Source organism: Lolium perenne, chromosome 7 (genome assembly GCF_019359855.2).
Source record: "Lolium perenne isolate Kyuss_39 chromosome 7, Kyuss_2.0, whole genome shotgun sequence".
NCBI lineage: Eukaryota > Viridiplantae > Streptophyta > Magnoliopsida > Poales > Poaceae > Lolium > Lolium perenne.
The window spans coordinates 164,272,795-164,295,496 of NC_067250.2; the positions used below are offsets into that span (position 1 = coordinate 164,272,795).

At 44.8% G+C, this 22,702-nt stretch overlaps 1 long non-coding RNA gene across 1 annotated transcript; it reads left to right on the top strand.

Moving 5' to 3' along the window:
- Window positions 1-655: 655 nt before the first annotated feature.
- On the top strand, window positions 656-4,436 carry LOC127300979 (uncharacterized). Its single transcript, XR_011748630.1, has 4 exons — window positions 656-2,602; window positions 2,692-2,788; window positions 2,876-3,030; window positions 4,158-4,436. It is a non-coding gene; the product is annotated as an uncharacterized lncRNA (long non-coding RNA).
- Window positions 4,437-22,702: the final 18,266 nt, after the last annotated feature.

Sequence of the window (22,702 nt, forward strand, 5' to 3'; positions counted from 1 at the left end):
TATGTATACAGTTCACGATCCCATGATCAGTGCGCCGTGAACACATAACCGAACTGATATCAAATTACACCATCCATTACAAAGCGGAGAAAGAAAATTACAACATGGTCACATGACCCATACTTACATAATAGCCTCGAAGGGCTAACTAAACATCAGAGTAGCATCATCACTTCAAATAGCGCGTACCCAAGTCATCTCGCCATAACCCTACGGGCAATCGATCGGGAAGACGTTCCTAGCTCGCATAGACGTCGTCAACTCCTTCTTCATCCATCGTGTTCCTCCAAGTCTGGCCAAGTAAATAGCCAGGGACAAAGCCGTGAGTACATTTGGAATTGTACTCGCAAACCATCAAGAAAGATGCTAACAGAGCTAACTAAAAGAGACAAGAGAGGAAGAATAGTTTCTCTTGTGGATATAGCATGTGAAAGAGAATCAGTTTCTCTTGTGGATAAAGCATGTGTAACACCCCAACTTTTTGCAAGCTTGTTTAATTTTCCAAAGTGCAAAAATTAGGGGGAACAAAAACTTTTTCTATAGACTAATTAATATGAATTGCCTTGATCTGTTTGTTATGATGAATTGCCTTGATCTGTTGGTAGATAAATTTGTCTTGATTTGCTTGTTGAGTTTTGTTTTGAGCTACCCTTAATAACAACACCTCTAGTGGTTAAACAAGCAACTCACTAAATAAAACACATGTGTGGCTTAGGAAGAATTGTTTTTCTTTTTACTACATCAAACCTCCCTCCTGATGGCAACATGAGTGTGCCTACTTATAAGATTCCAACTTTGGCAGTTGATCTCTTAGCACCCACAACTGTTTTTGGTGACCTCAGTGCATGGATCTCTTCTATACAACACCCTCTACAACTTCCACATCTTACATGTCACATCCTCCACTTGCAACTCTTATAATCACTTGATCTGGTATCCTATCCAATGTTTCAGCACCAGATCACTTCTTCCTCTTTTACCTCTTGTGTTTATTTAATCCAATTTTAATATCCACAAAACCAAGAGTAGGTATGATGGGTACATTTTGTAGCCACCATCTACCCTTGAGAACACTCCTTCCTAAATTAGTTTTCTTTCTCAAAAACCCTATTGTTTTTCTTCCCTGGTTTTAGCCACAAAAAAATCACTCCTTGTTATTAAAACTCCTTAAATGTTTTCTTCAAATAACAAGAGAGATTGTGGATGGTATTTTGTATCATCCCATTCCCTTCAACCCAAAAAGACTTTCTATAAAGGCATTTGATTTTCTTCCTTCTTTTAAGTGCATGGTTTTGGTACATGTGCCATCCTTGCACCTTTTGATAACACAAGGGAAAAATCTATTTGGCATTATTATGCAAGTAGACCCATTTTGTTTTAAAAATCATTGGATCTCTTTCAAAATGTTTTCAAAGGAAAGTTCAATATAAACCCTATCCAACATTTTGATCAACTCTCATAGTGGTGGAGACCCACCTCTGTAAAGTTCCAGATCTAATTAACAACTTCCATTCATTCATCACATCTCACTCTTGTATGGTTTACCATCATCATCTTGACCTCATGTTGATGGCTTATGCCACCATATTCATCCTTGTGAGTATGGTTATTTCACTCACCATCTCTCTTAGCCTTGCTCTACAATTGTCTAAACCACCATCACCACCATCATCTTTTGGCCAAGTTGATCACTTGATCAAAGTGCTTCATTCCTCAACATTGGCACCAATGTTTATTAACACCTCTCTCTTTTCATTCTTACTTCATCAAATCAACATTACCCATCTACCTTGGCATGCTCATGCATTGTTGCATGTGGTCAATGCCAATCTTTTCAATTTTGAATTCAAATAAAAAGTTTTATTCTTCAACTATACCTTTGGATCTATTTTCATCTTATGTTTGTCACAACCAAAGTGGTGGGAATTATCCTTAGAGTACATATCACCTCACACTTCTTTTTATCTATATGAATCCACTCATATTCTTATCATCATTAAAGTCACTCATTGACGTCATCTCCTCAACATCATGCCTTGGCCTACACACATGGATGTTGTGCATCTCTTTGTTTGTTCACTTATGTTTGGCAAGGATGGAGCCGGCCATTGTCTATGCATGGCAATTTCGGCCAGCCATTCCTCTCTATTTTTCTTCCTCTACAAGACTTGCCTCCCAACTACCCCAATCAATAAATGAGCAGCCTCCCAACCCACCCAATCAATGAGGAGGCAGCCACCATCCTCCCTCTTTATAAGGAGCTTGGCCGGCCACACCTCCTCTCCTTTGCCTCATTTCTTTTCACTCCCTACTATTTCCTCCACTCCCTCACACTCTCCTCCTCCACTTCCCCACGAAAATGGTGCTCCCCTTGCTCCCATGGCCAGCCATGGCCATGGCAAGCCACCAAGATGAAGCTCTCCCTCTCCCTCAAGCTCCTCCTTACCATGAGAGCCTCCCTCTCCTTCTTCTCCCCAACCCTAGATGGTTTTCTCTCCTCTTCCTCTTCCTCCATTGCTAAGATTGGATCTTGATGCAGGTGCATGTTCGTCCAAGCATGGAGAAGCTTGAGCTATCCTCAGATCTGAAGTTCTTGAGCAAAGTTCGTCCAAATCCTTGCAGTAATTTCTGCTATCTTGCTGTTTCAGATTCTGGTACAAACTTGTAAAATCCACCAAATCTCGTGCGCAGATCCAAATCGAGTGATTCAAAGTTCCGCAGATAGATACGGAAAAGATCTACAACTTGGGGTTGGTCTCATCCTCAAATTCGTTACGGATTGTCCGTGGTAAATAAAGTTCTGTAAACATGCAGATTCACTGTTTGTTAGATTTGTTCCGTTTTACGAAACCTTTTTGAGCAAACTCAACTGTAGGTGAAAGCCCTCTTCAATACCATCATTTTGGCGGTGGTTTCACTTCGATTGACCTCCTGAAACTGAAATGGTTCACAGGTCAAGATCTGGTCAGATCTGACTTTGTCGAATTAAACCAGGAGCTTGGGAACGAATCTTTGAGTGAAACAAATTGGGTAAGAACCACCTATTCAATACCTTTCAGATGCAGCTGACCTCATATTTTTGTGATTGATATACGATTTGTGGTGAATTAAACTTGTTCTATGTGTTCTGCAGACATGGCTGTTAGCTTTTAAATCACCAAAAATCCATATTTGAACCAAATTGAGTGATTCCAGTTTTGTAGGACTACTGAATGTTTTCTTAATCTTCTCAAACAAGTTTCAAACATTTATCTGTTCTGTAACTCCAGAGGTAAAGCAAATGGTATAGACATGCAGTAATTTTGTCAATCTATTTGTGAGAGTTTCAGAAATAATTTGAACCCAAATCCAATTGTGTGTGCATCTATGTTTAAATATCTTTCAAATGCCAGTGGTCTCATATTTTTAGGATTTTTCTACGATTTATGGCTTACAGATCTTGTTTTACGTACAGTCAGATTCAAAGAAATTCCTAAAATTGTAGGTTTAATATTTTTGGGTGATTCCAACTGGGTTAGTCTTGTATTAGTACTGGCCATCTAGGAAAAATAGTGTTAGTCTCTGTTCATGCATATTTCTTACTGTTACTAATGTGTATGTGTGACATGGATTGTTGAACCAAAACTCTTTGGTTTGTTTTTAAACCTTTGCCCACTCTTTTATTTAAAAATTGGTCAACCAATGTTTTATTCTTGCAAAACAAAACCTCTGCAACTTAACCTTAGTTCTATTGTTTGGCTTAAGTCTTCAAATGGTGTGGCATATCATTTACTTCCTATTCTTGTATAGTGTTGTGTAAGCTTTACAAAATAGAGAGAATGATTTCCCGCTTTTCCAAAAATGCTTCAAAAAAATAATATGAATGTTTGTAATGCCCAACTAATGCACTTGTCCTCTTTATGATGTTATCTACCAGGGGATACTTAGTTGCCATGGTGATACCGAGAGAGGCAATTGCTAAGTTATGATACTCTCATACCTTAACTAGGTAAATAAAATGGGTTCTCTTTTAGTTGCTTTGTAGTATCTATAAGTTCTTTGTATGTTAGCCCGTAGTAAGGTGGTTAGCTATTGCTTGTTGATTGTTGAATGTTGCATGCTTGTTATGATTGGTGCAATGTGATTGATTGTGTTCCTTTTATATTTTCCGACGATAGATGCGAACGATTCCGGAGAAGAAGAAGAAGTGGTTCGGACAAGGATTTTATTTATATTGACGGGATTCTTATATTGATGAAGTTGAAGAAGTCCAGGGACAAATAAGCCAAGGCAAGCCATCTTTTGATCTCTGATATGATGTCTCTTTGGATGTCATCTTGTGCTATCAATAGCATCTTGGTTCTATGTGTGATGATCTCCATATTGTTGTCATCTATGCTTGGATGCAAGCATGGTACCTCTAGTAGTTTTATCTTGTCAAGGTCTTGGTAATTGGTTGGGTGTATGGTATCATGGCCATTGCTATCCAACTTGCTTGCTATATTTAGCTTGAATATGTTCCACCTCGGGACAAGATTCATACTACACCCCCTTCTAGTGTAGATGTATCAATACCATGTTTTTGGTGTATTCTCGAATTGTGATGAGTATGCCTGTTTTCCCTTAATGGTGTTGGTGTTGGTCAATTCTCATCCCTATCTATCTATTGATTGGGTTAGATAGCACCACAAATCTGAAAGTATATTTCCTCTTGTGTTGTCATAATACATGCTTAGCTCAAGCAAGTATGATCCACTCCAATACCTCTTTTTCATACCCTCAATGGCGTGATGACCCTCATCTCGGCCATAGTGTTGTATTAGTTCAACTCATGAAACTTTAGATTGGGAACCCCTCAAGGTTTACCTTGTTGTAAATGTTTATGAAAACCTTGGGTGAGGCAATCTTACCCAAGCGTATGGTTTATGAAAGGAAAGGATCTTGACAAAGATGGTTGGAAAGAGGAAGGTGTGTGTGACTTGGGTTTTTGAGAAAAACGACACATGGTTCTTTGTATTCGCCCGGAACAACTAAACAGCGCAACCATAGCTACTCCAACGTGGGCACGGGGCTTAACTTGACGTTTGTTCTTCTTAGCATGAGGCACCGCACAACTATACAAGGGTACGGTTACCCCCGAGTCCGGGTTGTCATGGTTGGGACAATAGTATAACGGGAGGCCTTCGGGGCTGACCCGTCCGGAAGACACTATGGGTCTCCTGGCTTGGCGGTGGAGCCACGCTCTAGAGGAGGTGAGCTGCCACGGTGCCGGGGAGGTACATACTCCATAGGGTAGGACCTCGTGTTAAGTCGAATGGGCGAAAGGTTATGTCCGGTATCCGTCGTGGCATATGTCGTTATGCGGGGATGATGCCCACACGATAGGTATCCAGGATAGTTGTGGTGAAAGTGTGCAAACTCTGCAGAGTCAAAACTATTCGAATAGCCGCGTCCGCGGTCATGGACGGTTGGGATGGCCGTTACAGAGCTGTGTCGAGTTTTGGTTTTGAAAATGATTTCCAAAGGAAATGTGTGTTGGAAGTACCGGAAGGGTACGGGAAAGATGGTGTGCCGACCATGTGGAGATGGTCGAGGAAAATGAAACAAAAGAGTGTGACCCTTCCTAGTGTTTCATGTAGAGGAACTCTGCTTTAACAAAGATATAGAGATGTCATAGGACTTTCTTAGTGTCCCCTTCAACTGTGATGTGGGATGCTATATCCACAAGAGAAACTGATTCTCTTTCACATGCTATATCCACCAGAGAAACTATTCTTCCTCTCTTGTCTTCTTTAGTTAGAATTGTTATCACCTTCTTGATGGTTTGCGAGTACAATTCAAATGTACTCACGGCTTTGTCCCTGGCTATTTACTTGGCCAGACCTGGAGGACTTCGACGGATGAAGAAGGAGTTGACGACGTCTATGCGAGCTAGGAACGTCTTCCCGATCGGTTGCACAGTAGGGTTAAGGCAGATGACTTGGGCTCTACGCCTCGAAGTGATTCTGCTACTCTGATGATTAGATTAGGCCCTTCGAGGCTATCTTGTAAAGATGGGTCATGTGACTTTATTGTAATTTTCTTATTCCGTTTTGTAAAGGATGATGTAATTTGATATCAGTTCGGTTATGTGTTCACGGCACACTGATCATGGGAACGTGAACCGTATACATATGGGTATTTCGGACAGCTAGTCCGGGGTCCCCACGTAGCTGGTATCGAGCCATCCTGACCGTAGGAGACCTTAGTTAGCATGGACGTTAGTTAGGAAACAAGTACTTGGGCAAAACTATTTACCAAACAAATTCTTTCGTTAGTCGGAAGCATAGCTTCTACTCCTCTTGTTTCTTCAAAACTTCTAAATTCTTATCTCTCCGCTTTATAGAAGTGTTTGAAAATTCTTACTCTATTGTCTCATCCACTTCAAACCTACATATTGGACGATGTCCCCAACTCAGACCGGAGACTCGAACTCAAAGATACATCAATCCCTCAGGAAGACTCATGAATCTCCAACGACAGCTATTGAAGATTGGAGGCCGACTTAGTGTGCACATAAAAGAATGATAATATCATGTCTTTGGTTGTCACCAAAGTATGTCAAAGATCTGACCTTGTTCCTCCGTGGACTTGCACTTTTTGCAGTCGTCGGGGGATCAAGTCCTCAGTTTTTGACTAGTAATTTTTAGGCCAGCCACCAGAAGATGCCGACTTTGGGAGTACCTACACAACTACCCCTTCGAAGACCCCATGTCCCTGGGATGTTGAGCAAGAAGACTACACAGTTTTAGCCTCTACCTCAACCTCGACGACTCAACACCAGGCCGCATCACCACTCTCTGCTTCAAGAATCCTTGTTGAAGACGATGTCAACAAGCTGAAGACTGCAACATATGTGACCAGCCCAAACCTATAGGATGGATAGGACAAAACTCAATCGCTTTGATTGAGCTACCCCCGCGTATTAGTCATCCATGGGTACTTGTGTTACCATGTCTGGTTTGATGATTGCTTGTAGTTCCCTAAGTGTGTTGTCTTGAGTGTTTTTATTTGTTTGTTGTGTGTTTGATTGTCTTGGTCTTTAGGTCTGAAAAACACTCTTGGTGTGATAAACCAGCGTAGGAAGCCCCTCTAAGACGTTTTCACAGTCATCTACCTCGCCGATAAAATGCTTACTGCTAGCTAAATGGATAAGTTAACCCTGTTAACCATCGATTCTCAACCGTCAGAGAAACTGACCCAGACCCCTATCTACGCCAACTACTTTCAAGATCAGCTGAAGCATCTCTACTAAGCCGAGAAGACAGAAGACCCTACCTTCAAGAGTGACTGCACCTCTGCAAGAAGACATGCATACTAACTTTGTCTAACCTTGGAGTATAATCGCGCTAACCTCGAGGATATCTTTTTGAAACCACCCTCTAACACACCGTCTAACAAACTGAGAGAACAATAGCGTCAGACCCAAGTTACATCACATGGTTCATCTGTTCCTCATCAAGTGAAGCTCATGAAGATACCTCAAGACTCAAGATTAGGTGTATTTTACCTACTCACTTCTTAAGTGGTATAAGTCAACACTGACCCTCAAGCTGAAGATTGTCTTCGACGGCCTTCGTTGCTGCTTCATATGGAGACCAACCAGGCGTTTCATCGACTTACTAACTTACCGCGCGTTATATGGTCTAATAAACACCGTGAGTGCCTCTTGAAGTCGTGGACTACACATCGTCTCCTGAAGATTCTTCAACTGAATACGGAAGATCGACGACTTCTTCAGAAGCCCAGACAGGACTACAAGGCAGAAGCTCTGAGTTTTTCCGAAACCCGATGAAAAATCCTAAGGGTTCGTCTTCCACTAAAAATCGGAGCTGACCCTAAAAATTTAAACCTTTCTAAAACACCGTTGGGAATTTGGGATGCACTAACTTCCCTTGAAGCTGTGGACTGCACCTCGCTCCCTGAAGATGCTTCAACTCAAGACGAGAGAAAGATCACTTCTTCGAAAGCACTGACAAGACCCTTGGCCGAAGCTTAGAGTTTTTAAACCCCCCTATGAACAATTTTAAGGGTGGAAGACTTCGCCTTCCACTAAAATTTAAAGTTAACTCTAAAAAGCTTTCAACCCTGCTAAAGCATCGCTGGAGTGCGCTAACTCTCCTTGAATCGTGGACTCTAACACCTGCTTGGAGTATTCAACCTCTTCATGAAGCTCACCATCGGCAGGAATCCATCATGTCTCCCAGAAGATGAAGCAACGACCTTCTCAAAAAAATGGCACATCTACAAAAGAATGGAGTCTAACTTTAGTTAAACTTTACAACCCCTCTAGTTCTATGCTTAGTAATCTCGGGACGAGATTATTTTAAGGGTGGAAGATCTGTAACACCCCAACTTTTTGCAAGCTTGTTTAATTTTCCAAAGTGCAAAAATTAGGGGGAACAAAAACTTTTTCTATAGACTAATTAACATGAATTGCCTTGATCTGTTTGTTATGATGAATTGCCTTGATCTGAGGGTAGATAAATTTGTCTTGATTTGCTTGTTGAGTTTTGTTTTGAGCTACCCTTAATAACAACACCTCTAGTGGTTAAACAAGCAACTCACTAAATAAAACACATGTGTGGCTTAGGAAGAATTGTTTTTCTTTTTACTACATCAAACCTCCCTCCTGATGGCAACATGAGTGTGCCTACTTATAAGATTCCAACTTTGGCAGTTGATCTCTTAGCACCCACAACTGTTTTTGGTGACCTCAGTGCATGGATCTCTTCTATACAACACCCTCTACAACTTCCACATCTTACATGTCACATCCTCCACTTGCAACTCTTATAATCACTTGATCTGGTATCCTATCCAATGTTTCAGCACCAGATCACTTCTTCCTCTTTTACCTCTTGTGTTTATTTAATCCAATTTTAATATCCACAAAACCAAGAGTAGGTATGATGGGTACATTTTGTAGCCACCATCTACCCTTGAGAACACTCCTTCCTAAATTAGTTTTCTTTCTCAAAAACCCTATTGTTTTTCTTCCCTGGTTTTAGCCACAAAAAAAATCACTCCTTGTTATTAAAACTCCTTAAATGTTTTCTTCAAATAACAAGAGAGATTGTGGATGGTATTTTGTATCATCCCATTCCCTTCAACCCAAAAAGACTTTCTATAAAGGCATTTGATTTTCTTCCTTCTTTTAAGTGCATGGTTTTGGTACATGTGCCATCCTTGCACCTTTTGATAACACAAGGGAAAAATCTATTTGGCATTATTATGCAAGTAGACCCATTTTGTTTTAAAAATCATTGGATCTCTTTCAAAATGTTTTCAAAGGAAAGTTCAATATAAACCCTATCCAACATTTTGATCAACTCTCATAGTGGTGGAGACCCACCTCTGTAAAGTTCCAGATCTAATTAACAACTTCCATTCATTCATCACATCTCACTCTTGTATGGTTTACCATCATCATCTTGACCTCATGTTGATGGCTTATGCCACCATATTCATCCTTGTGAGTATGGTTATTTCACTCACCATCTCTCTTAGCCTTGCTCTACAATTGTCTAAACCACCATCACCACCATCATCTTTTGGCCAAGTTGATCACTTGATCAAAGTGCTTCATTCCTCAACATTGGCACCAATGTTTATTAACACCTCTCTCTTTTCATTCTTACTTCATCAAATCAACATTACCCATCTACCTTGGCATGCTCATGCATTGTTGCATGTGGTCAATGCCAATCTTTTCAATTTTGAATTCAAATAAAAAGTTTTATTCTTCAACTATACCTTTGGATCTATTTTCATCTTATGTTTGTCACAACCAAAGTGGTGGGAATTATCCTTAGAGTACATATCACCTCACACTTCTTTTTATCTATATGAATCCACTCATATTCTTATCATCATTAAAGTCACTCATTGACGTCATCTCCTCAACATCATGCCTTGGCCTACACACATGGATGTTGTGCATCTCTTTGTTTGTTCACTTATGTTTGGCAAGGATGGAGCCGGCCATTGTCTATGCATGGCAATTTCGGCCAGCCATTCCTCTCTATTTTCTTCCTCTACAAGACTTGCCTCCCAACTACCCCAATCAATAAATGAGCAGCCTCCCAACCCACCCAATCAATGAGGAGGCAGCCACCATCCTCCCTCTTTATAAGGAGCTTGGCCGGCCACACCTCCTCTCCTTTGCCTCATTTCTTTTCACTCCCTACTATTTCCTCCACTCCCTCACACTCTCCTCCTCCACTTCCCCACGAAAATGGTGCTCCCCTTGCTCCCATGGCCGGCCATGGCCATGGCAAGCCACCAAGATGAAGCTCTCCCTCTCCCTCAAGCTCCTCCTTACCATGAGAGCCTCCCTCTCCTTCTTCTCCCCAACCCTAGATGGTTTTCTCTCCTCTTCCTCTTCCTCCATTGCTAAGATTGGATCTTGATGCAGGTGCATGTTCGTCCAAGCATGGAGAAGCTTGAGCTATCCTCAGATCTGAAGTTCTTGAGCAAAGTTCGTCCAAATCCTTGCAGTAATTTCTGCTATCTTGCTGTTTCAGATTCTGGTACAAACTTGTAAAATCCACCAAATCTCGTGCGCAGATCCAAATCGAGTGATTCAAAGTTCCGCAGATAGATACGGAAAAGATCTACAACTTGGGGTTGGTCTCATCCTCAAATTCGTTACGGATTGTCCGTGGTAAATAAAGTTCTGTAAACATGCAGATTCACTGTTTGTTAGATTTGTTCCGTTTTACGAAACCTTTTTGAGCAAACTCAACTGTAGGTGAAAGCCCTCTTCAATACCATCATTTTGGCGGTAGTTTCACTTCGATTGACCTCCTGAAACTGAAATGGTTCACAGGTCAAGATCTGGTCAGATCTGACTTTGTCGAATTAAACCAGGAGCTTGGGAACGAATCTTTGAGTGAAACAAATTGGGTAAGAACCACCTATTCAATACCTTTCAGATGCAGCTGACCTCATATTTTTGTGATTGATGTACGATTTGTGGTGAATTAAACTTGTTCTATGTGTTCTGCAGACATGGCTGTTAGCTTTTAAATCACCAAAAATCCATATTTGAACCAAATTGAGTGATTCCAGTTTTGTAGGACTACTGAATGTTTTCTTAATCTTCTCAAACAAGTTTCAAACATTTATCTGTTCTGTAACTCCAGAGGTAAAGCAAATGGTATAGACATGCAGTAATTTTGTCAATCTATTTGTGAGAGTTTCAGAAATAATTTGAACCCAAATCCAATTGTGTGTGCATCTATGTTTAAATATCTTTCAAATGCCAGTGGTCTCATATTTTTAGGATTTTTCTACGATTTATGGCTTACAGATCTTGTTTTCTGTACAGTCAGATTCAAAGAAATTCCTAAAATTGTAGGTTTAATATTTTTGGGTGATTCCAACTGGGTTAGTCTTGTATTAGTACTGGCCATCTAGGAAAAATAGTGTTAGTCTCTGTTCATGCATATTTCTTACTGTTACTAATGTGTATGTGTGACATGGATTGTTGAACCAAAACTCTTTGGTTTGTTTTTAAACCTTTGCCCACTCTTTTATTTAAAAATTGGTCAACCAATGTTTTATTCTTGCAAAACAAAACCTCTGCAACTTAACCTTAGTTCTATTGTTTGGCTTAAGTCTTCAAATGGTGTGGCATATCATTTACTTCCTATTCTTGTGTAGTGTTGTGTAAGCTTTACAAAATAGAGAGAATGATTTCCCGCTTTTCCAAAAATGCTTCAAAAAAATAATATGAATGTTTGTAATGCCCAACTAATGCACTTGTCCTCTTTATGATGTTATCTACCAGGGGATACTTAGTGGTGCCATGGTGATACCGAGAGAGGCAATTGCTAAGTTATGATACTCTCATACCTTAACTAGGTAAATAAAATGGGTTCTCTTTTAGTTGCTTTGTAGTATCTATAAGTTCTTTGTATGTTAGCCCGTAGTAAGGTGGTTAGCTATTGCTTGTTGATTGTTGAATGTTGCATGCTTGTTATGATTGGTGCAATGTGATTGATTGTGTTCCTTTTATATTTTCCGACGATAGATGCAAACGATTCCGGAGAAGAAGAAGAAGTGGTTCGGACAAGGATTTTATTTATATTGACGGGATTCTTATATTGATGAAGTTGAAGAAGTCCAGGGACAAATAAGCCAAGGCAAGCCATCTTTTGATCTCTGATATGATGTCTCTTTGGATGTCATCTTGTGCTATCAATAGCATCTTGGTTCTATGTGTGATGATCTCCATATTGTTGTCATCTATGCTTGGATGCAAGCATGGTACCTCTAGTAGTTTTATCTTGTCAAGGTCTTGGTAATTGGTTGGGTGTATGGTATCATGGCCATTGCTATCCAACTTGCTTGCTATATTTAGCTTGAATATGTTCCACCTCGGGACAAGATTCATACTACACCCCCTTCTAGTGTAGATGTATCAATACCATGTTTTTGGTGTATTCTCAAATTGTGATGAGTATGCCTATTTTCCCTTAATGGTGTTGGTGTTGGTCAATTCTCATCCCTATCTATCTATTGATTGGGTTAGATAGCACCACAAATCTGAAAGTATATTTCCTCTTGTGTTGTCATAATACATGCTTAGCTCAAGCAAGTATGATCCACTCCAATACCTCTTTTTCATACCCTCAATGGCGTGATGACCCTCATCTCGGCCATAGTGTTGTATTAGTTCAACTCATGAAACTTTAGATTGGGAACCCCTCAAGGTTTATGATGTAGCCCCGGTCACCGACGTCGCTACACCAAGACCATCAAGTGCAACCCCGCCTATCGTCGACGCTACACCATGGCCAAAGAGTCCCCCAAGTGGACCTTCAACCCTCACCCACGCTACACGCGACAAGGTGAACTCCTTCCTCTCGATACTCGACCTCGTAGATACCTTGAATGGAATGCTACCTCATGTCGACATGTTATATGTCATTAGGTACAAGAGTTATCGAGGACCGGAGAGGAGGAACACCCATGGTGCACGTAAGCGAGGTAAGGGAAGAGGAGCCATTCATCATGGTGCAAGGAAGAGAGAAGAAGAAGAGAAGAAGAAGAAGAAGAAGGAAAGAGGAGAAGAAGGCTGGCCGGCCCAGAACCCGGTTGGACCGGCCCCACGACCGGACTGTCCGGTTGCCGCCCGGTCGACCGGCCCCAGGACCGGACCACCCGGTCCCAGGCCCGGTCTAACCGGCCCCAAACCGGATCCGACGGGAATGACTCCCCAAGCTGCCTAAGTTATCCACTTGCGTACCTTTTCGGCCCAAGCTGGCTTGTACCTCTATATAAGCACCTAGTACCCCTCCTTTACCCCTTAGACAAGATGATAGCTTAAACATGAAGATGAGCTTTGTCTCCCTAGGGTTTCATCCCCTTTGTATCAAGGCAACCCATGTTGGATGATTGGATTTGGTGTGTGAGATTCTAGTGTTACCCACTCTCTCTCCCACTCCTAGATTCATCTCCCTCACCAATCTCTCCGCTCGGAATTCTACCGCGTGTCTCTTCCGGGTTGATTCTATTGGCGTGGTCCATCGAGCCACGGGGTAAGTATCGATTGTATCGGGTTGGTGTGCGTGCGTGAGTTCATCGTGTTCTTCGTGTTCATCGTGTTCTTCGCGTTCTCCCTCTCTCCCTCCTTTGGATTTCGGGTCAACCGCAAGATCGGGCCACACACGGGGTCTTAGACCTCATCATATGGTATCAGCAGCCTTTGGTTTCCGCGGATTTGACCCCCCACCCATCCAATTTCGTCTCTGAAAATTTTCCCCAAAAATCCCCAAAAAAAATAGCCCTAATTTGCCTTTGGACGGATCTGCGATTTCGTTGCGTTTTGAGTGGTTTTGGTCCATGGATTTGGTGTTGGAGTGCTTGATCTACTACTTCCCCATCTTTTTCCCATCAATTTCGTCCAATTCCACTCGAATTTGAGCAATTTTCGTCCGTGTTCATAGCTGTTCATCGTGGAGTTCTTCTCCAAATTGGTCAACTCCACCGTACCATCCCAAATCGCTCCTCGATTCCCCTGGCCGCGCTCGATTCCCCTGGCCGCCAAGCAGCACCGCCCGTGCCTCACCTTGCCGCCGGCCTCCTCGCGCCCAGCTGCCGCTGCTACCCGCTCGGCCCGGCCGCCGCCCACCTGCACGCTCACGCTGCCGAGCCGCTCGCCCCTACCCCGCCCTGCTCACGCGCGCCTCGGCCTGGCCCATCGCCGCCGCCTGGCCTTCCCGCCGCCGCCCTGGCCCACCCCGCCGACCACCGCCTTCCTCGCTCGCGCGCCAAGCCTGCCGAGCCGCCGCTACCGCCGCCCCACGCGCGCGCCCTGGTCGCCCCGCTCGCCTCCAAGCCCGCGAGGCCAGCCAGGCCCACGCGCCGCCCTCCTGCTCGATCCGCTCCACATCGCGCCGCCACACCCAGCTGCTGCACCCGCCCGCTGCTCCCTGGCCGCGCGCCTACCTCGCCTCGACCATCGATCCGCGCGCAACCATCTCGATTCCTTGCCGCACGCGCCTGGCCGGTCAACCGGACCCAAACCGGGCGCCAACCGGGCGGCACACCGGACAAAAAAAGGCTCGTACCGGAGCGAGACCGGCCACCAACCGGACCGTCCGGCCCCAGGCCCGGTCAGACCGGCCGCCAACCGGATTTCACGACTTTTGACCCAATTTTCGTCCAATTTTGACTCCACTTTTTGCTCCAAATCTTGACAACTTTCCGGCGCCCGTTTGACCCCAAACTTTCACAGTTATCCCCTTTCATCTTGACTCTAATTTTGACACCGTTTCCGAAATTTTTCGACTCCAAAATTTTGACACCTTCGATCGCTCGTCGTGACCCAAATTTTCGGGCATTGACTTATTTTGCCCGGTTTCCGTTTTGGAGTGCAAGGATTGTCTTTCGAGCTTCCGCGTCTACATCAACACCGCGGCGACACCTTCGGCACCCCGGACTCCGGCGCAACTACGACACCATCGTCGCCATCCTCGCAAGTTGTGTGTTACGACACCGCCTAACTTTTCATCTAGGTATAACTTGCTCCCCACCTTGTAGCCCCTCTTCCTTTTGCGATCTATCCTACGAGCATTGCTTATCGAGTGTTGCGAGACATTGCACGTGGCCCCGATTGTGAGGTGTGTGTGTCGTGTGGAGTAAAGCTTCTAAGCAAAACTCGTGTGGCAAGATAGCAAAAGCGAGCTAACGCTAACATAGTGCGAGAAAAAGCCGCCAAAATACAAAAAGAGCACAAGTGTGCATAGTGCCATCATACATACCAAAGTGTACAAAGCGCCACCATAGATACAAAAGAGTGCAAGTGCCACCAAATACAAAAGAGGGAAAAGCTTTTAAGCAAAAGAGAGAAAAAGAGAAGAGAGGCCGCGTGTAAATCTTGTTGTCTCTTCGTTGCAACCAAAGCTTTGATCTCTTCTTGTGTTAGTGTGACACCGAGCACCCTTGATTAAGGGCTTCATACACTTTTCCGCTCATTCCTTGGTCGCACTAACCCCGTTCATCTCGTGTCTGTGTTCCATATCTTTTCCGTGTTTCTAGTGATCATCGCTTTGACATTTGAATTTTTGGACTTTACCCACTCTTGACAATACACTTGATTTTCGGATTTCGTCTTTTGGCTTTCCACCACACTCACCTAACACCATATTTGCTAGCTTTTGCGTGTGTTTTTGTGTGAGTGCCCGATACAATTGACTTTGACCTCGGCTTGTTGGATCGCCCCGATCTTATCATACCACGGTAAGATTGCGAGGTAGTGTTCTTCCACTAACATACACCATATACATACCATCGTGCTAACATGGATAGCGAAGATGAGGATACGGAGGAGTACTTGGAGCACTTCGAGGAGGATACCTCTTCAAGCACCGCGGATGTGGAGGAACATGTGGAGCTCGACACCGACTATGGCTCCGCGAGCATCACCGACATGACCGACATCGAGGAGCTCTACATCGAAAATAGCTCCTCAAGCATGGACGACATGGTGGAGCACCACCTTGAGGACGACATCGACGAGCTCTACATCGACAATGGCTCGTCAAGCATGGACGACATGGTGGAGCACCACCTTGAGGACGACATCGACGAGCTCTACATCGACAATGGCTCGTCAAGCATGGACGACATGGTGGAGCACCACCTTGAGGACGACATCGACGAGCTCTACATCGACAATGGCTCACCACTCATGGACGACATGGTGGAGCAACGCCACGAGTACGACATCGACACCATGGCGGAGCCTCACCTACGCTCCACGATGAGCAAAGACGATGCTCCTACATACCCCTACTTGGCAAATGGAGCTACATATGAAGATGGAGGACCTCCACGAGGGCACCATCATATGGATCATCAAGAGCGTCCCCATCATGAGCGTCATCGACACACTTCTTCGAGCTCCACAAGGCGCCACCATGAGAGTGCTTATGCACAAGATCGTCGACCTCAAGTACACCATATGGAGCATCAAGAGCGTCCCCATCATGAGCGTCATCGACACTCTTCTCCAAGCTCCACAAGGCGCCGCAAGCAACATGCCAAGTCGCATGAGCCATCATCTAGGCATGGCAAGGACCGTCATCGACATGCGTCACCACATGAGCTTCGCCGCCACAAGCCACTTCATGATCGCCATCGACCAACATCTTCCACGAGTCTTCGACGACACCACTCAAGCCATGGTGATGATGCACGAAGACGAGAGCCTCGATATGAAGGCGACAAACACCATGATAGGGTGCCTACCACTCCAAGGATGGCAAGTGCACATCGAGCATACCTTCCTCATAAGGCGACTTCCACCTCTTGTGCCACCACCACAATGGCCTCTACCTCGTCACGTGCCTATGGACTCCGATGCTACAAGTGCAAGCAACAAGGCCACCCTCCACGGGAATGTCCCAATCTCCTATGTGAGGTGTGCAAGGCCAAGGGTCACGTGGCATGGCAATGCACAACGCCAAGCGCCAAGACGCTCTACTTCGACAAGCTACAAGCACAAGTCCCCAAGATGCCTATTGCGCCAACACTTCAAGATGAAGATCGCCAAGGTGAACTCAAGGGCGAAGTTGAGCCGAGCCTAGCTCTCATCAACACCATGGCGCCACCGCTTGAGGATGACTTGGGAGGCGATGGAGTTGAGCATGGTGACCATGGGATTATCCCTTCACCTATGGAGGCACATGGAGTTGAGATGGTTGAGCATGGGAATTTCCCTTCAACCAAGGAGGCACATGGAGATGAGGAAGTCGAGCCTACTCCCCTATGCTTCATTGATGAGTTGGTACCAATCCCATGTGAGCATGAGAGCCACCTAGCCCACTTGAGTGAGAGTGATAGTGAGTTGAGTGACTCCCACCCCATATGTGAGTTTGAGTGCTTCCGTTTGGAGGACATGAGTGATACACAAAGTGAGTTGAGAGAGGTAGATGATAGGTCCATGGAGGACATCGCATTTGCTAACACATTAACCTCTCCCTCGTTTGTGTCTTCTTATGTTGCACTAGGTTCCACGGAGGACGAGTTCCCGCTCATGGAGATGATGTACATGGTGCATGAAGATGATGATATCTCACCATGCTTGCTCCAAGATGGACATGTCGACCACATGGATCCTCCTACTTCCACAACACCTACTTCACATGAGTCGGCCTACAAAGGTAACAACATAGGTGTTGATGATGCCATGATCCCACTAGTGGACATGATGACTTATGAGTGCATGCATGATCTTGATGATACATTTGCTACGTCACATGCTACTTTCACTTTCCCATGCGATGCTTTGCTTGCTAACATTGTTGATCATGTGGAAGTGAATGCTTGTGATACCATGACCATGCCATGCTATGAGAGCTTCAATTTTCCTACCATTGCTTGCAATATGTTACCTACTTGCTCTTTCACATGTATTGCTTGCAATGACAATGATGATATTAGCTTCCGCATGCTTTGCCCAAAATGTTTGCACTACTCCATGATCGTTGCATCCAAGATTGTGAACAATTCACCTTTCTTATGCTTGGTATGCAAAAATGCTTATTTCATTGTCCATGAGATGGCCCCCATAGCCTTCTCACTTGTTGATGATCATGAGTTACCACATGCCATGAATGCACCTTCTTGCCATATGCTACATCGCCATGCATTTCATACTATCTTGATTGACACTAATGGTGATGTGCACAATACATGGAACATCATGATGGATGATGTGTTCCTCTACCATGCACACACGCTTTTTGTTTTCTCTTTTGTGTGTATAGGTACCCGAATGACAACTTCCACCGCCACGGAGCATGAGCTCACGAAACGCGCAATTGAGAGCTACCCCAACAAGGACCTAACCCGCGGGAATCACACCAAAGAGTATGTTACCACAAGCCTTCACCCTCATGTGTTTCCGACTTGGTTTGTCGAGTTTCCGGTTTGGTCAAACTCCTCGTCACCTCTTTTGCTTCTTATGCAACATATCTTGAAACATCTTGTTGGCACAATGGTTGTTGTATGTCTTGATGCTTTCATCATACACTCCGACAATCTCAAGGACCATGTCATACATGAGAGAGACACCTTATGCACCTTGTGCCACATGTCACACAAAAAGTTGCTCTTCTTTGGATTTCTCATTTCATCTTTGGCATTTGCAATGGATTCTTTCACACTTGAGGACACTCATACTCGGCTCAAGCCAACCATACTCTCCCAAGTTCGAAGTCTCCATCGCTTTGCCATTGCACATAACAATTTTGCCCCAAATTTTGCCGCCGACACTTGCCTTTTGTTTGTTCCACTTGTTTGGGACAATGCTACACCACACATTTTTGACACCATACAACTCTTACATGCACAAATTTTTGCCCTTCCACATGTTGGATACACCCACACTCTTTTGGTTCCCATTTTTGCCAAATGCCTCTTGGAGCTTTCCCTTCGCAAGTGGTTTTTCTCCAAGTTCTTCTTCGACCGCGCCTACCCAACTCTACATGGGACATCCGTCATGGACTACCTCTTCGATGAGGAGAAACAAGAGTCGAGACGACTCTTCCCCAAGGGGGAGATGATGTAGCCCCGGTCACCGACGTCGCTACACCAAGACCATCAAGTGCAACCCCGCCTATCGTCGACGCTACACCATGGCCAAAGAGTCCCCCAAGTGGACCTTCAACCCTCACCCACGCTACACGCGACAAGGTGAACTCCTTCCTCTCGATACTCGACCTCGTAGATACCTTGAATGGAATGCTACCTCATGTCGACATGTTATATGTCATTAGGTACAAGAGTTATCGAGGACCGGAGAGGAGGAACACCCATGGTGCACGTAAGCGAGGTAAGGGAAGAGGAGCCATTCATCATGGTGCAAGGAAGAGAGAAGAAGAAGAGAAGAAGAAGAAGAAGAAGGAAAGAGGAGAAGAAGGCTGGCCGGCCCAGAACCCGGTTGGACCGGCCCCACGACCGGACTGTCCGGTTGCCGCCCGGTCGACCGGCCCCAGGACCGGACCACCCGGTCCCAGGCCCGGTCTAACCGGCCCCAAACCGGATCCGACGGGAATGACTCCCCAAGCTGCCTAAGTTATCCACTTGCGTACCTTTTCGGCCCAAGCTGGCTTGTACCTCTATATAAGCACCTAGTACCCCTCCTTTACCCCTTAGACAAGATGATAGCTTAAACATGAAGATGAGCTTTGTCTCCCTAGGGTTTCATCCCCTTTGTATCAAGGCAACCCATGTTGGATGATTGGATTTGGTGTGTGAGATTCTAGTGTTACCCACTCTCTCTCCCACTCCTAGATTCATCTCCCTCACCAATCTCTCCGCTCGGAATTCTACCGCGTGTCTCTTCCGGGTTGATTCTATTGGCGTGGTCCATCGAGCCACGGGGTAAGTATCGATTGTATCGGGTTGGTGTGCGTGCGTGAGTTCATCGTGTTCTTCGTGTTCATCGTGTTCTTCGCGTTCTCCCTCTCTCCCTCCTTTGGATTTCGGGTCAACCGCAAGATCGGGCCACACACGGGGTCTTAGACCTCATCAGTTTACCTTGTTGTAAATGTTTATGAAAACCTTGGGTGAGGCAATCTTACCCAAGCGTATGGTTTATGAAAGGAAAGGATCTTGACAAAGATGGTTGGAAAGAGGAAGGTGTGTGTGACTTGGGTTTTTGAGAAAAACGATACATGGTTCTTTGTATTCGCCCGGAACAACTAAACAGCGCAACCATAGCTACTCCAACGTGGGCACGGGGCTTAACTTGACGTTTGTTCTTCTTAGCATGAGGCACCGCACAACTATACAAGGGTACGGTTACCCCCGAGTCCGGGTTGTCATGGTTGGGACAATAGTATAACGGGAGGCCTTCGGGGCTGACCCGTCCGGAAGACACTATGGGTCTCCTGGCTTGGCGGTGGAGCCACGCTCTAGAGGAGGTGAGCTGCCACGGTGCCGGGGAGGTACATACTCCATAGGGTAGGACCTCGTGTTAAGTCGAATGGGCGAAAGGTTATGTCCGGGTATCCGTCGTGGCATATGTCGTTATGCGGGGATGATGCCCACACGATAGGTATCCGGATAGTTGTGGTGAAAGTGTGCAAACTCTGCAGAGTCAAAACTATTCGAATAGCCGCGTCCGCGGTCATGGACGGTTGGGATGGCCGTTACAGAGCTGTGTCGAGTTTTGGTTTTGAAAATGATTTCCAAAGGAAATGTGTGTTGGAAGTACCGGAAGGGTACGGGAAAGATGGTGTGCCGACCATGTGGAGATGGTCGAGGAAAATGAAACAAAAGAGGGTGACCCTTCCTAGTGTTTCATGTAGAGGAACTCTGCTTTAACAAAGATATAGAGATGTCATAGGACTTTCTTAGTGTCCCCTTCAACTGTGATGTGGGATGCTATATCCACAAGAGAAACTGATTCTCTTTCACATGCTATATCCACCAGAGAAACTATTCTTCCTCTCTTGTCTTCTTTAGTTAGAATTGTTATCACCTTCTTGATGGTTTGCGAGTACAATTCAAATGTACTCACGGCTTTGTCCCTGGCTATTTACTTGGCCAGACCTGGAGGACTTCGACAGATGAAGAAGGAGTTGACGACGTCTATGCGAGCTAGGAACGTCTTCCCAGTCAGTTGCCTGTAGGGTTAAGGCAGATGACTTGGGCTCTACGCTGCTGAAGTGATTCTGCTACTCTGATGATTAGATTAGGCCCTTCGACGCTATCTTGTAAAGATGGGTCATGTGACTTTATTGTAATTTACTTATTCCGTTTTGTAAAGGATGATGTAATTTGATATCAGTTCGGTTATGTGTTCACGGCACACTGATCATGGGAACGTGAACTGTATACATAACAGGGTATTTCGGACAGCTAGTCCGGGGTCCCCACAGCATGCCGGCATCTCAAGTGATGCGGACACTTTGGTGGTCCTATGACATCTCTATATCTTTATTGAAGAAGATACTTCAAAAGATAGACTACGACATCTCTATATCTTTATTGAAGAAGATTCTTCAAAAGATAAACTATGACATCTCTACATCTTTATAGAAGAAGAGTTCCTCTACATGAAAACACTAGGAAGGGTCACCCAATTTTTGTTTCATTTTCCTCAACCATCTCCACATGGTCGGCACAACATCTTTCCCGTACCCTTCCGGTACTTCCAACACACGCATTTCCTTTGGAAATCATTTTCAAAACCAAAACTCGACACAGCTCGGTAACGGCCATCCCAACCGTCCATGACCGCGGACGCGGCTATTCGAATAGTTTTGACTCTGCAGAGTTTGCACACTTTCACCACAACTATCTGGATACCTATCGTGTGGGCATCATCCCCGCATAACGACATATGCCACGACGGATACCCGGACATAACCTTTCGCCCATTCGACTTAACACGAGGTCCTACCCTATGGAGTATGTACCTCCCCGGCACCGTGGCAGCTCACCTCCTCTTGAGCGTGGCTCCACCGCCAAGCCAGGAGACCCATAGTGTCTTCCGGACGGGTCAGCCCCGAAGGCCTCCCGTTATACTATTGTCCCAACCATGACAACCCGGACTCGGGGTAACTGCGTACCCTTGTATAGTTGTGCGGTGCCTCATGCTAAGAAGAACAAACGTCAAGTTAAGCCCCGTGCCCACGTTGGAGTAGCTATGGTTGCGCTGTGTAATTGTTCCGGGCGAATACAAAGAACCATGTGTCGTTTTTCTCAAAACTCAACTCACACACACACATTCCTTTTCTCAACCATCTTTGACAAGATCCTTTTTGCCTTTATAAACCATACACTTGGGTAAGGTTAACTCACCCAAGGTTTTCATAAACATTTACAACAAGGTAAACCTTGAGGGGTTCCCAACCTATAGTTTCATGAGTTGAACTAGTATTGCACTACGGCCGAGATGAGAGTCATCCCGCCATAGATGAGGTATAAAGGGGTAATGGAGTGGATCATACTTGCTTAAGTTAAGCATGTATTATGACAACACAAGGAGGAATATACTCTCAGATTTGTGGTGCTAACTACACAACTTAGATAGTGGAGTGTCACTATCCAACATATTCTCCAAGATGGTACCCGGCATACTCCTCTCAAGTTGAGAATACACCAAGATCATGACAATGATACCTCTATACTACAAATGGGGTGGGTGTGGTGTAAGTTA